This window comes from Apium graveolens, chromosome 6 (genome assembly GCF_009905375.1).
Source record: "Apium graveolens cultivar Ventura chromosome 6, ASM990537v1, whole genome shotgun sequence".
Lineage (NCBI taxonomy): Eukaryota > Viridiplantae > Streptophyta > Magnoliopsida > Apiales > Apiaceae > Apium > Apium graveolens.
In genome coordinates, this window is record NC_133652.1 from 81,091,398 (window position 1) to 81,107,818 (window position 16,421).

Sequence of the window (16,421 nt, forward strand, 5' to 3'; positions counted from 1 at the left end):
AGAAAGAAAGAACATGACTCTTATTGAAACTGCACGAACTATGCTTGATGAAGCGAAGCTACCAACCTACTTTTGGGCTGAAGCTGTGCATACTACTTGTTTTACACATGTGCTCCACTCATAAACAAGAACGGAAAAATACCATATGAGATGGTGAAGAAAAAGAAGCCAAATCTGAAATACTTTCATATTTTTGGATGCAAGTGTTTTGTTCTTAAGACTCATCCTAAACAGCTGTCAAAATTTGATCTAAAAGCTGATGAAGGAATTTTTGTTGGATATCCACTTTCCACAAAAGCCTTCAGAGTCTATAATTTAAGAACAAGGGTTGTCATGGAATCTATCAATGTATATTTTGATGATAAAAAGATTACTGGACTTGAAGATTTCAATGATCATGATCAGCTGAGATTTGAAAATGAAGATGTAAATTCTGATTATGTAAATTCTGATGACCTAAATTCTGATACTGTAAGTTCTGACGGGTTAAATTCTGATGTCATTGAAACTGTGGTAATTGCTCCAAAGGGAAATGTACTTGTTCAGGGGGAGTAAGCTGATGATTATACCACATCTCAAGACTCTCAAGAAGCATCAGAACCTGTCACTAGCTCTTCAAGTTTTGATTCATCAAGTCCTGATGAGCCAAATTCTGATAATTATGGAAACTCTGATTCTTCAATTTCTGAAGGATCCAACTCAAACTCTGAAATTTCAGAGAGCATAACTTCAGAGGGAGCATCATAAAATGCTGATGGAGACAGCATGGATCATGGGGGAGGATCCAGTTCTAGAGATCAACTTCCATCTGCAAGGAAGTGGATTGAATCACACACACCTGACTTAATAATTAGAGATCTTGAAGCAGGTGTCAGAACTAGAACTACAACATTAAATGAATGTTTCTATCATTCCTTTCTATCTCAGACTGAACCAAAGAAAGTGGAAGAAGCTCTTCAAGATGTTGATTGGGTGCAAGCAATGCAGGAAGAGTTAAATGAATTTGAAAGAAATAAAGTTTGGACCCTAGTGCCAAGACCAAAGGACAGATCCATTGTTGGTACAAAATGGGTGTTCAGAAACAAAACTGACAGTGATGACATAATTACAAGAAATAAAGCAAGGCTGGTTACTAAAGGTTACTCTCAATAGGAGGGTATTGACTATGATGAAACATTTGCTCCAGTTGCTAGATTGGAAGCCATAAGAATCTTTTTGGCTTATGCTGCTCACAAGAAGTTTAAAGTCTTTCAAATGGATGTGAAAAGTGCTTTTCTCAATGGAGAATTAGAAGAAAATATATATGTTGAACAACCTCCAGGCTTTGTAGATCCAAAATTTCCAAATCATGTCTACAGGCTTGACAAAGCACTTTATGGCCTTAAGCAAGCTCCTAGAGCATGGTATGAGACTCTAGCTCAATTCCTTCTGGAAAGTGGATTTACCAGAGGCACAATTGATAAAACACTGTTCTACCTCAACCATGGAAATGACTTACTTTTGGTACAGATATATGTTGATGATATCATCTTTGGCTCTACAAATATAAAACTTTGTGAAAGATTTTCCAAGTTAATGCAGTCAAGATATCAAATGAGTATGATGGGAGAATTTAGCTATTTTCTGGGACTTCAATTCAAGCAAACTGAAGAAGGTACTTTCATAAATCAATCCAAGTACACCAGAAATTTACTCAAGAAATTTGGAATGCAAGACAGTTCAACTACATCTACTTCCATGACCACTGCCACCAAGTTAGATAAAGATACTGTAGCATTAGTAGATATTACTAACTACAAAGATATGATTGGTTTTTTACTCTATTTAACTACAAGTAGACCTGATATCATGTATGCTACCTGTCTTTGTGCAAGATTTCAGGCTGATCTAAGAGAACCTCATCTAATAGATGTGAAAAGAATTTTCAAGTATCTCAAGGGTACAGCTGATCTAGGATTGTGGTATCCTAGGGAATCAGATTTTAAGCTAATATGTTACTCAGATGCAGATTTTGCAGGATACAAAATAGACAGAAAAAGCACTAGTGGAAGCTGCCAATTTTTGGAGGCAGATTGGTTTCTTGGTTTAGCAAGAAATAGAAATCAATTTCCACATCAACTGCAGAAGCAGAATATATTGCTGCAGGAAACTATTGTGCACAGATTCTTTGGATGAAGAATCAGTTACTGGACTATGGGTTAGAATTTTCTAAAATACCCATTTACTGTGATAATCAAAATGCTATTGCTATGACACGTAATCCAGTTCAACACTCAATGACAAAGCACATCAGCATTAGGTACCATTTCATAAGGGAACATGTGATGGAAGGTACAGTGGAATTGCATTTTGTCCCAACAGATCAACAACTAGCAGATATCTTCACAAAACCACTATGTGAAGGTACTTTTACAAGACTGGTAAATGAACTTGGAATGGTTTGAGGTTCTTTCTCAAAATCTCTTTAGTTTTTGTTCTCATGCATCAAACTTTATGATCAGTATTTATAGATTGTCTTATATGAATGTAATATGTGCTTAAAATGTATCATATTAAATACTGATTATTATCTGATGTGATTCTATATACTCTGATAGTGTTTTGAATGTTATGTGACTATTCAATCTAATGAGGATTACTTTGCTAGATGTTGACTTAGTAGTCTTTAACAAACTATGTATCCCATGTTTGAATTAGTTATTTATGTGGAAATCCATAACACAAGCAAACTCTGATTTTGATCTTAGTCAAATTTACTTCTTGTATCTTATTACTAAGTCACAAAATAGATTATTATTTCTTTTTTGTCAAATTCTGATGTCAGTAAATCTTAAGGATGAACTACATGCTTGATAAGCCTCACTTATCTGAAGAAAACAAATGAAAAGAAAAATTGAAGTCAGGTACTCCTTTGAGATCTAGAATAAATATGTGAAAGGGAAGACCCAAGTGCATTGCTGGTATTAAGTTATATGTATTAGAAAAGCAAATAATTTTTTCTTGGTGACTTTTCACATTCTCTGATTATTGGAGAAATATTCTGATAATAGCATAAATTCTGATAGCAGTTGTGACTCATTTACACTGAGAAGCTACTGTATAAAGAATGTCAAAAGATGCATAAAATGAGCACAAACAGTTGAGGTGGACTCTTGCATAGATTTATTCTATAGTAGACTTCAAAATTAAAGACAGATTTTAAGCATTTTTCTTAGTTATGCCTTAATTCTAAGATATTTGAAGTTTATCAGACTTTAATCTTTATCTGATCATTTGTAAGTGCGCACACTCTCACTCCATATGAATGATGAAAATTATTGTGGTGATTAAGTTGTTTCTGACAAACACTTAGGTATTATTTGCATAAATTCTGAGGACAAGTTCTGATGAAAGTTCTGATGATTAAACTCTGAAGAAACCAGTCAGTATTTGTGTGAAGAATCACAGAAACAGTCATTCACTTTTTGAGTACAGAAGCAGTATTCTGATGACCGTTAAATTCTGATAATAGTCAAGTTCTGATGCAAATCCTGATGGAAACTCTGATGCTTACGTGGCATTATTTAATTACTTGACTTATTTTTAGTATTTACTGTAACGGTTATATTTTGTCAGAAAATGATTAAGTGAGATAAAAATAGTGATAATCATTTGGTTAATGGGTTGCGTGTTTGTTTTGGTAACAGCATGTGAGCAATGATTACTGCATGTTTACCGTGCCCACTCATTACTGCTTTGACTGTTTCCATGCTACCAGGTGTAAAAAGTCTGTTCTGCTTCACAAAAAATAGCCGTTGTCACGTGGAGTGCATAAATAAGAGAGTTAAAAGATTTTACAATCTTTTACCTACTATTCTTATTTTCTAATCTCTCTTATTCTCTCACTCTCTAATATTCTCTGAAGCTATTTCTTACAGACATTTTATCAAACACCTTTCGTACACACAACTTTTCACTTAATTTCTTACAGAAATGGCACCCAAGGACATCATCTTTAATAGAGCCAATTCGTCCCCAACAATTATATGGCTATTCTCAGCAAGGATGAAGCTCCATTAGATCTTCACTTCATCCAAGACTTTCTTACTCGCAGTGAGATTGGGTATGTTTTGACCCAACCACAATTACTCTCAGGAACACATATACTGGAGTTTTGGAGGAGTGGAGTTTATGATGATGGTGGTGAAGCTGGGTCCCCAAGAATTTATTTGACAACAGGGGAAGATGAGCATCTGGTTAGTGTGTCTACTGTTCGACAAGCTCTACATCTGCCAGAAAATTGCAATTTCAATGCTCATATTGAGGAGCCACTTCTACAAGGTATGATGGCCAATATTGGCTATGAGAAAGGTTTGTCCAAGCTGGGACAACTGAAGAGGCCATACATTAGAAGGGAGTGGAGTTTTTTCTTTGACTGCATCACCAGAGCTTTTGCCAACAAATGCTCCAACTTTGATGCCATTCCCATTCTAAGTCGGTAAATAGGGTATGCACTTCTAAATCAAACTCACTTTGATTATGATACTGCTATTTTGGGTTTTATTGGGGATAGGATGAATGAGGACCCAAATACTGTTTACTTTGCTAGATTTTGTCAACTCATTTATAGTTTTTGTTGTCCTGATAAGCCCCAAAACTTTAGTGAGTCACTTCAACCTTTCAAACTTGCTAAAAGGGCCTTCACAGACTTGTTATCTACTGATAATAAGAAAGAGATACTAAGACCCCTTCAAATTCCTGATTCTGTAAAATAGTTCTTAGTAAACTCTGACCCCAACACATACACACCCAAATTTCCTGAAGTTGCACCCTCTCAACCTCCACCAACACAGCCTTCCACTACTAAACCACAACCTACTATCAGAACCTAATATCAACCAACTTCTGGTACTTCTCAAAAGGTGCCAGTTGTAAAATCTAACACAACCAAAAGAACTAAATATGTTCCTAAATATCCACCATGGAGAAGAAGGATGATTCTTAGAGATGAATCAGATGAAGATGAACATGTCCAGGTTCCAGCATCAGAACCTGAGACAATAGAAGCTGAAAATGTAATTTTTCAGAAGGAGGTAGAAGCTGAAAAAGAAATTTTTCAGAAAGAGGTAACTCCTCATAAATAGACTGAAGCTGAAGGTTTTGGAATTTTAAAAAGGAAAAGAACTTCAAATTCTGATGTTGCTGAAGCAACTCCTCCATCATCCAGAAGATCATCCAGAAGATCAAAGAAGAAGAGAGCAGGTGTGAAAATTACACAAGATCAATATGAAGAAGCTGAAGAAGGGGATCAGGAATATATAATCTCATCAGAACCAATAGTGATTGAAGCTTTGCCACCTCCACCTCAAGCTGAAGACATTGTTCAAGATACAGTGATCACACCTCCTGTCTCTCCAATCAAAGAAACTGTTACAGTTGAAGATTCAGGATTAAGTCCTGAAATTGAAATTCACAGGCTGAACATACCAACTGTCTTGTATCTGGAAGCACCAGCAAATGAGACAACTCCACCTGTTTCTCCACTAAATGCTAAAGTTCCTACCACACCAATTCTGGATGTGGAAATATATGAAGTTGTACCAGAATCACCTTCAGTGACACACACTTTAGTAATGTCAGGATGTTAGGTCACACTTTCACTGTAGAGGGGGTGAATACAGTGTTTATTACAATCAAATCAAACTTCAAGAACTTATGTAACAGAAAACAAACTTTATTTAAACAATAAACTCTGTTACAATCTGGAACTGTTATCTCTCAGTGATGAACAAAATATCACGAGAGCTGCTAGGGTTATAGTAAATAATATTCTCGATAATGATAACACTTATAGTGTAAACCCTATGTCTGTGTTTATATACTACACAGTTACAAGATAATCGCTAATTGATATGGAATATAATTCTGCTTCCTAAAATATATCAATCAGATATCTTCTATTCTAAGTATTCCATTCTTCACGGAATTCCTTCTTCATGCATATCTCTTCTTATGTTTATCTTGATCTTCTTAACTTTAATCAGCTACTGTCCTTATCTGATCGTCCTTCAGCACTTAAGTTCTGATATCTATCTCCTGATGCTTATCTCCTGATAACATAAGTACTGATATCCCTTAAGTTCTGTCGTCCAGTATAAGTACTGATCAGTTAAGTATTGATTTGTTCTGTTCAAATAAGATCTGAAATCTAAACATAAAACATATTAGCCATGACATTATCAAATATATCTAACAATCTCCCCCAACTTGTAAATTAGCAAAATATACAAGTTTAACAGATATTTGATGATGTCAAAAACATTAAGTACAAATGCATGAGAAATAGACAAGATAACTACAACTTACAGTCCTTAAAGCTTTTACCAATTCAACTTCTGATAACAACTTTGGTCTGTATACACATCAGAATTTAAGTAGTTGTAGATCTTTGACTTGGCTTCATCATTTTCTGATCTCTCTGATGTCAGGAGTTGTTCTGAGATAATTCTTCAACAAACATTTCTCAGCATATCTGAGTTCATCAATCATTCTCCGTTTGACATCTTTAAGCTCTGCAGTATCTTCACCAGTTTGAAATATTGCAGCTCTGAGATCATTAATCTTTGCTTTTCTCAACTCCCGATCTAGTCTTATGACATAAGCTTTGTTAGACTCTAGATTGAATTCAAGCCCCTTAATACCAAGATATGTTCTGATCTGTGCAGTATTAGGCTTCATATCAACAATATCACCATTGTGATTTCTGTACTTTGGAACATATCTGCTGTCAGACTTAACAAAATAAAGCCTTTTCTGTCTCTGAATCTGTTCTTTTAAGTAGTTTGCAGCAGTCTCTGTTATTCTGTCATCCACTTGAAGTAAGAATAATACATGCTCCAATTCTTCAAAATACTTCAATGGAATGGCATTTTGTCTTATATGATAAACCCTACCATCTGTCATGAAATACAACATGATGTATTCTTTCAAGTAGGTATGGTAAACCATCTGTACAGATTCTAGTTGATTCAATCTCTCAGGAGTTGCTCCAATACCTGGTTCACTCAAGGAAGTTGGATCATCGGTAGTGTTGTGTACTCTTCTTTCATCAGCACTTCCCAATCCAGTTTTATCTCTAGCTTCCTTTCCAGTAACTACTCTTGCTTCAAAACCACTTGAAGTAGTCTTCAAAGATTGAGTCTGTTTTGCTTTAGTGAATCCTGGTAGGAGTGTTTTAGATTTATTTTCTGATATCAAGTTAACTTGAGCACTGTCAGAGGTTACTTGCTTCTTCTGAATATCAGAACTTACAATTTCTTGACTCTGAACAACTTGAGCCATGTCAGAGGTTGTTTTAAGAACTTTTCTTGAAGTCAGAGCAAGATTATCTTTTCCATCAGTAATTTCTTCTTCCTCAGGAGGTACATAAGGCTTGATAGGTTCACCAACCTTTTCTTTACCCTTGGATCTTGGATCTATCTGTGGTTGTGATCTAGCCAAAGTTTCTTCAGTATGTATCCTTTCTTTGATCACAATACCTTTAGGTTTTGGAAGTAACTTTTTACCAGAAGCTTCAGATTTAGATGTGACTTTCTCTGATTTAAGTCTGGCTTCTTCTTCCTTTAAACTTTCCAAGTCCATCCCTGGATTTTCTTGAAGAAATAACTGTCTTGACATTTCCTCATCAAGATCTAGAAGTTCATCAGAACTTATCCTTTTACCAGCAGCAGAACTTATTCTTTTCCCAGTATCAGAACTTGTTCTGTGACTAGCTTGTCTTGATGTAAACCTTCTACCTTGACTATGACCACTACCCATTCCAGAGTTTCCTTGGTCATCTTTTCCATCATCCTTTCCTTGCAGTGACTTGTTGGTTTTGCATTTGGACTTAATTACCTTCTCCCCCTTTTTGGCATCAGCAGATAATAAAAGAGAGATAAGTAGTTCCACTGAGGTCTGGATTTCAGTAAGTTGCGATTGCTGAGAAGCTTGATTTCTCAGAATTTGATCAATCTGAGCTTGTTGCTTCTCTTGAGTTTTCTCAATATAAGCAACCCTGTCAATGGTAGGTTGGAAGAACTTTTTCTTATCAATTTTCCAAACTTGTTCCTGTTTGATAAAGTTCTCCTGAATCTTGTGTAGCTCTGCATGAGTGTTGGAATGAAGACCTTGTAGATGTTTAGTACTCAATGCAGTGACTCTAAGCTGGGTTTTAAAATCATCAGAATGTAACATTTCATCAGCTTTAGTCAAGTGCTCAGCAAGATGTAAAGCATTAGGAACACATGAAACTGAGTTCCATTCCTTAGTCCACTCCTGACCTGCAGGAGTTTCACTCCAAGGTACTGGTGCATCCCTGATAACAAACTCCTTTACCAGTTCAGACTTAGGAAGAGTCAGTGGAGGAGTATGTCCTGAAGGACCTGCTTCATCAGCATCTACAGTTGTAGCAGCTTCACCAGTATCTCCAACATTTGCAGCATCAGAACTTAAAGAATCAGTATCTTCTGATAAGACAACTGTGTGAGTAGCAATGGAGGCTTCAACATCCTCTAATTGCTGATCTGATACTAAGTTCTGATCAACAGCCATATCCTGATGCTCACCTAAAATCTGATCATCAGCATCTTGATGCAGAGAAGGTGTTAGTGATAACTCAGGAGTTTGAACAGCATCAGTAACAGGTGTTGTGGAAGGATTATTTGCTGTTGGAGCTTCTAAGAAAAGTATTTCAGGCACAACCAGGTTCTGAATATCAATTTCAGCACTTGTGCCTGGATCAACAAGAGACATAGAAGGTGAATTAGCCTTGTCAGATACAGGTTCCTGAGATGGAGTTGATGGAGAAGAAGTGACTGGAGCAAATTCCTTGTCTTGTGAGATCAGAGATTCCTGATCCCCTTCCTTAGCTGCTTCCTCCTCATCATCTGAAACTGGCCTCTGTGCCCTCTGTTTCTTGTACTTCCTTGTTGATTTGGATTCCTTGGGAGTTTCAGGAACCGTCATACGTCTAAGCCTCTTTAGAAGCCTAGAACCCCCAATTACAGAATCCTTCTGAGAAGTTGCCTTCTCAGCTTCATCTACCACAGGTTCTGAAGAGGGAATCTGATCCTCAGAATCTGATTCATCTCTCAAAGTAATCCTCCTCTTCTTCTGAGATGTGTGAGGAACAGTCTTTGTTCTCTTTGGCTTAGAGGATGTAGGCTTCACAGTAGGTGCTGAAGAAGAAGGTTGAGCAGTCTGTGAAGTGGAGAGATAGGATTTGAGATAAGTTCTGAGGGTAGGTTGAGTAGAATGAGAGGTAGGGACTGAGGTTGATGGATTTTGGTTATGGTGAGTTGGTTGAACATTTGAGTAAACAGATTTGTAAGTAGCAGGATCAGCATTTACCAGAATCTGTTTCACAGACTGAGGAATCTGTAATTGTCTCACCATTGATTTCTTTGTGTCAGCATTTATCAGGTCGTTAAAGTACCTTTTTGCAACCTTAAAAGGTGGGGTTTGAGTGCTGACTAACTGGGGTTCAGCAGTACAATACGTATAAATAAGTTGACAGAATCTAGCAAAATAATAACATCTCGATCCTCTGTCATCCTATCCCCAATAAAACCAATTATTCCAGTTGCAAAATCAAAATGAGTTTGATGGATAATAGCATACCCGATGTGCTGACTCAGAATTGGGATGGCATCAAAATTTGAACACTTGTTGCCAAAAGCCTTGGTGATGCAATCGAAGAAGAAACTCCATTCTCTTCTGATATTAGCCCGTTTCAACTGTCCAAGTTTCGTCAGACTCTTTTCATATCCCAAATCAGTCATTAACCCCCGAAGTTCTGATTCCTCTGGTATAGAGAAGGTACAATCTTCTGGAAGATGTAATGCTCTTCGTACTGTACCAGGAGTGACTACATAGGAAGAATCACCCACTTGGAAGATAATACTGGGAGTTCCTCGTTTACCACCATCATCATAAACTCCAGTCCTCCAGAACCGCAGAACTTGTTGACTTGAAAATAATTCAGGCTGAGTTAAGGCGTACCCAACCTCACTATGTGCAAGAAGATCTTGCACAAAATGCAATTCAGATGGAGCTTCAGCATGATCAAGAATTGCAGCATAGTTGTTTGGAACAAACTTTGCTCCATCAATGATTAAATCCTTTGGTGCCATGTGAAAAAAAATATTGAAATTCAAGTATGCCTGTTAGGTGTTTGAGATAATGTCTGTATGAAAAACCAACGTGAGAAAGAATGAGAAAGAGAGTAAAAGTAAGAAGAGAGATAAAGTATAAAGAAAATAAAAGATTAAAGAAATCTTCTCTCTGTTATTCTTATACTCTGAAAAAAAATGTTACCGTTGGACACCTGTCAGACATGCAGTAATAACGGATAGTTACTGAGCTCGAGAAAACAGGAATGATTACTTACCCAGTTGCCTTGTTTCAAGGAAAAACCATTTCAGTTATCAAGAGACACAGTTTTAATTCAAAATTGAAACCGTTAGCACTGATTGAATTATTTTTCACTGCAACATTAATATTCTGAAAATGAATCATGTTAAAAATGACCGAGATAATTTCGATGAATAAGTGCTGACAAAGAATCAGAACTTAAATAAAGACAAAATTTAAATGGTCATCAGAATATCAAGCAGGATTTAACAACACAAGATAAAATAACTCAGAGACAAAATCTTGAAGTAAAAATAGTTTTCATTAATATATCAAGTCAATACATATATGAAATAGAAATTACATCAATACAAGATTTTCCCTAAGCTTCTAATCCTAACGTCAACAGCTTTAGTCCTAGCTAAGAAGCCTGACAAAGCTGAGGATGAAGAAGAACAGGAAGAAGACGAGATTAAGTCATCTTCCTCTTCCTATCTTCGACAAACAAGATAGCGAGTCGAATGATTCGCTCTTGCTGACGGATAGCTTCCCGCCTTTCCTCCTCCAGGCGCTCCAGATGGCGATGGTAATCCATCTCGAAGAATAGAAGGTGAGCCAGCACCTCCTGTGGGACAGAGTCCCAGATCTCCTCAGGAATGGCTGTTATATGCCACTCCTGCTGCCACTCGGCACAACTGAGCTCCATTGTGAAGGTTTGTGTGTTCAAAAACATGTTGTATCGAACCATTGTGTTTTTGACAGAAGAAGGAGGATAAGTGTGTGTGATGGAAAGACTAATGTGAAGTGGCTGTGTATATAGGCAAGAGAATGCCAAGAGACGCAAAGATATTTAATGCTGACAGGTAGAATTAATTCTACCTCGTCTCCCTAGACTTTGAAAAAGAATAACAGTCATTGGAAAGAGAATGTGCACATGTAACAAGAGTGAACTGTTCAAGGACGAGTGCCATTATGTTTTAACCATAGACTATTAATCTTCCACTTCAACATTTCGAAATTAATCTGAGACTGTTACCAAATTTTACTCACAGATAAGTCAAGTAAAGGGTTAGACTGAAAAATCAGAACTTAGACCTATACCAGAACTTAACAGTCATCAGAACATAATGTCTTAACTCGAACAAGGAATATCTATCTTAGTAAATACTCATACAAGTTCTTAGTTATGAACGTCAGAACTTAATCATCAGAACGTGTAACTAGAACTTGTCCTCAGAATTTGTGCAAAAATGACACAATGACTGTTTATCTAAAATAACATAGACCACCACAGAAATTTCATCATTCATATGGAGTGATTAGTGTGTGCATTAAGCTAAATAACAGACAAAGAGTAAAGTCTGATTCACTTCAGTACATCTTAGAAATAAGTCATAATTAAAATTTTGCTAAAGAGCTGTCATTATCCTGAAACCTACTGATAAATGAGTTCATGCATGAGTCCACCTCAACTGTTTTTGTGCTAATTTTATGCATCTTTTGAAATTCTATTTTACAGTGGCTTCTCAGTGTAAGTGAGTCACGACTGTTTATCAGAATTTATGCTATTATCAGAGTATTTCTCCAGTAATCATAGAGTGTGAATAGTCACCAAGAAAAAATATTTTGCTTTTCTAATGCATATTTACTTAATATCAGCTATGCACTTGGGTCGTCCCATTCACATTTTTACTCTAGATCTCAAAGGAGTACCTGATATTATTTTTTGATTCTTGTTCTTTTTCTTTTGATAAGTGAGGTTTATCAGCACTTAGTACATTCAACAGTTTTACTAGAATCAGAACTTAAACAGATGAGTAGCATTATTCTAATTTGGGACTTAGTAATAAGATGAATAAAGTAAACTAAACTAAGCTCAAGTATCAGAATTTGCTTGTGTCATAAGATGTCCACAGAAATAATTACTTCTTTCATGGGATCATTTGTTTATTGAAGACTAGTAGGTCAGTATCTAGCACAATTATCCTCATAGGGTTGAATAGTTACTGAAACAGACATATCACTTATCAGAGTTTAGAAACATATATCAGACAACAGTCAGTACTTAAAGACATTTATCAATTAATGCACAGAATATACAAAGAGATTAATTCTGTAAATACTGATCATAAAGTCTGATAACATAGAACAAGTTTAAGCAGATTTAGAGAAAGAACCTGAAATCATTCCAAGTTCATTTACCAATTTTGAAAAGGTAGCTTCACACAGTGGTTTTGTGAAGATATCTGCTACTTGTTGATCTGTGGGAACAAAATGCAATTCCACTGTACCTTCATCCACATGTTCCCTGATGAAATGGTACCTGATGCTGATGTGCTTTGTCATAGAGTGTTGAACTGGATTACCTGTCATAGCAATAGCACTTTGATTATCACAGTAAATAGGGATTTTGAAATATGTTAACCCATAATCCAGTAACTGATTCTTCATCCAGAGAATCTGTGCACAGCAGCTTCCTGCAGCAATATACTCTGCTTCTGCAGTTGATGTGGAAATTGACTTTTGTTTCTTGCTATACCAAGAAACCAACCTGCCTCCAAGAAATTGGCAGCTTCCACTTGTGCTTTTCCTGTCAATTTTGCAACCTGCAAAATCTGCATCTGAGTAACCTATTAATTTAAAATCTGATTCTCTAGGATACCATAATCCTAGATCAGTTGTTCCTTTAAGATACTTAAAGATTCTTTTTACAGCTGTTAAGTGAGGTTCTCTTGGATCTGCTTGAAATCTTGCACAAAGACAGGTAGCAAACATGATATCTGGTCTACTAGCAGTTAGATAGAGAAGTGAGCCAATCATACCTCTGTAATCAGTAATATCTACTGAATTACCAGTATCCTTATCCAGTTTTGTTGCAGTGGCCATGGGAGTGGATGCACTTGAACAGTCTTGCATTCCAAATTTCTTCAGCAAGTTTCTGGTGTACTTAGATTGACAAATAAAAGTTCCTTCTTCACTCTGCTTGACTTGAAGGCCCAGAAAATAACTGAGTTCTCCCATCATACTCATCTGATATCTTGACTGCATTAGTTTGGCAAACTTTTTGCAAAGTTTGTCATTTGGAGACCCAAAAATAATATCATCAACATAAATCTGGATCAAAAGTAAGTCCTTGCCATGGTTGAGATAGAACAATGTTTTGTCAATAGTTCCTCTGTTGAATCCACTTTCCAGAAGAAACTGAGCTAAAGTCTCATACCATGCTCTAGGAGCTTGCTTAAGTCCATAAAGTGCTTTATCAAGCCTGTAGACATAATCTGGATGTTTGGAATCTACAAAGCCTGGAGGTTGTTCAACATATACTTCCTCTTCCAATTCTCCATTGAGAAAAGCACTTTTCACATCCATTTGAAAGACAGTAAACTTTTTGTGAGCAGCATAAGCCATGAATATCCTTATGGCTTCTAACCTAGCAACTGGAGCAAATGTTTCATCATAGTCAATTCCCTCCTGTTGAGAATATCCTTTTGCAACCAGCCTTGCTTTGTTCCTTACAATTATGCCATCACTGTCAGGACTTGAGGTATCAGAATATGAATCTTCATTTTCAAATCTCAGCTGATCATGATCAATGCAATCTTCAAGTCCAGTGATCTTCTTGTCATCAAAAGAGACATTGATAGATTCCATGACCACTTTTGTTCTCAAATTATAGACTCTGAAGGCTTTTGTAGAAAGTGGATATCCCACAAAGATTCCCTCATCAGCTTTTAGATCAAACTTGGATAGCTGTTCAGGATGAGTCTTGAGAACAAAACACTTACATCCAAATACATGAAAGTATTTGAGATTTGGCTTCTTGTTCTTCACCATCTCATATGGTGTTTTTCCATGCTTGTTAATGAGTGTTGCATTTTGAGTAAAACAAGCAGTCTGCACAGCTTCAGCCCAGAAATAGGTTGGAAGCTTTGCTTCTTCAAGCATTGTTCGTGCAGCTTCAATGAGAGTTCTATTCTTTCTTTCAACAACTCCATTTTGCTGTGGAGTTCCAGGAGCAGAAAATTCCTGCTTTATTCCATGATTTTTGCAGAACTCTTCCATTATCAGATTCTTGAATTCAGTGCCATTATCACTCCTCAAAATTTTCACAGAATCTTTGATCAATTTATCCAGATGTTTGACATGATCAATCAGGATAGATACAGTTTCACTTTTTGTGTGCAAGAAATACACCCATGTGTATCTGGTGAACTCATCTACTATGACCAACGCATATTTCTTCTTTGCAATAGACATGACATTCACTGGACCAAATAGATCAACATGAAGCAGATAATAAGGCTCAAGAATTGATGATTCAGTCTTGCTCTTGAACGAAGATTTTCTTTGTTTAGCCTTCTGACATGAGTCACAAAGACCATCAGGAACAAACACTGATTTTGGAAGTCCTCTCACAAGATCTTTCTTGATCAGTTCATTTATCTTGTTAAAGTTTAAATGAGAGAGTTTCTTGTGCCAATTCCAGCTTTCTTCAGTTGAGGCTCTACTCACTAAACAGATTGCAGAACCATCAGAACTTGTTGAAAGCTTAGCTTCATAAATGTTACCACGCCTGAATCCCTTCAGAACAATTTTTTCTTTAGATTTACTAACTATTTCACAATGTTCTGCAAAGAAATCAACATGATAACCTCTGTCACAGATTTGACTTATACTCAGTAAGTTGTGTTTAAGTCCTGAGACCAGAGCTACATCTTTAATGATGACATTCCCAAGATTGATATTGCCATATCCCAAAGTTTTTCCAATGTTGCCATCTCCATAAGAAACACTTGGGCCAGCTTTCTCCACAAAGTCTGATAGCAGGGCCTTATTTCCAGTCATATGTCCTGAACATCCACTGTCCAGAACTAAAATATTTTTCCTGTTGCCCTGCAATCAAAAAGACCACTAATTATTAGTTTTAAGGACCCAGACTTGCTTGGATCCTTTGGCCTTTTTAGGTTTGTTAACATTTGCAGCGGATTTAGCATCAGATTTTATGTTAACAGTTTTCTTATCAGAACTTATACTACCAGACTTTGAATCAGAACTTACACTAGAAGGAACAACAGAAACTTTCTTTAAAGAAGGTTTTATTTGATAATAATCATAGTACAAACTATGATATTCCTTACAAGTATAAATGGAATGCCATAAACTACCACAATGAAAACAAGGATTTTGTGGTTTGTATCTAACAGACTGACTCTTAACTCCTGACTTTGTAGATAAGGAGTTAATATTCTTATTCTTCCTGCAAAAAGAAGCCAGATGGTTAGAACTTCCACAGTTATGACATGCTTTCCTAGGAGCATCAGGAACAGATTTATAGTTATTGCTTTTATTCACACCTTCCTTTCCATTCCTGTTTTTCCTAGGTGATTTTACCTTGTTTGCATTCTTAACATCTTTCAGCTTATGCTTAAGTTGCTTCTTCGTCATTAAGCCTATGTTAACTTCAGCTGTCTTTTCCTGTTTTAGTTTGTCAGAAGCTAATTCCTTTTTAACTTCTGATTTCTCATTTTCAGATTTTTCAGTTACAAACTTAACAGGTTTTAACTTCGGCTTTTGCTTATCAACAGGCTTAATTTCTACAGTTCCTTTTTCATTTTTATTTTCTCCATAGCCTAAGCCCTCTTTCCAGTTTCCACTGCTTAGCAAATTTTGAGTTGTTTTGCCAGAGTTAGTCCAAGTTCTGATAATCTCTCTCTCCTTTTCTAACTCAGTTTTTAGAGATTCATTCATTTTTAGCACTTCATCCCTAACATAAAAAGCATCATCTCTATCCTGCTGAGTTTGATGGAATATGACTAACTCTTTTTCTAAGAAATCATTTCTTTTCCTAAAAGCAAGATTTTCAGAAGTTAATCTTTCACATGTTAAAGTTTGATCTCTATAACTAACAAACATGGTTTTAAGATATCTTCTCAACTCATTAATATCATCAATATGAAAAGCATAAGTAGTCTGAGGTACCTTTGTTTCAGCAGCTTCAGAACTGCTCTCAGAACTTGATTTATCAGCATTTGCCATCAATGCATAGTTCT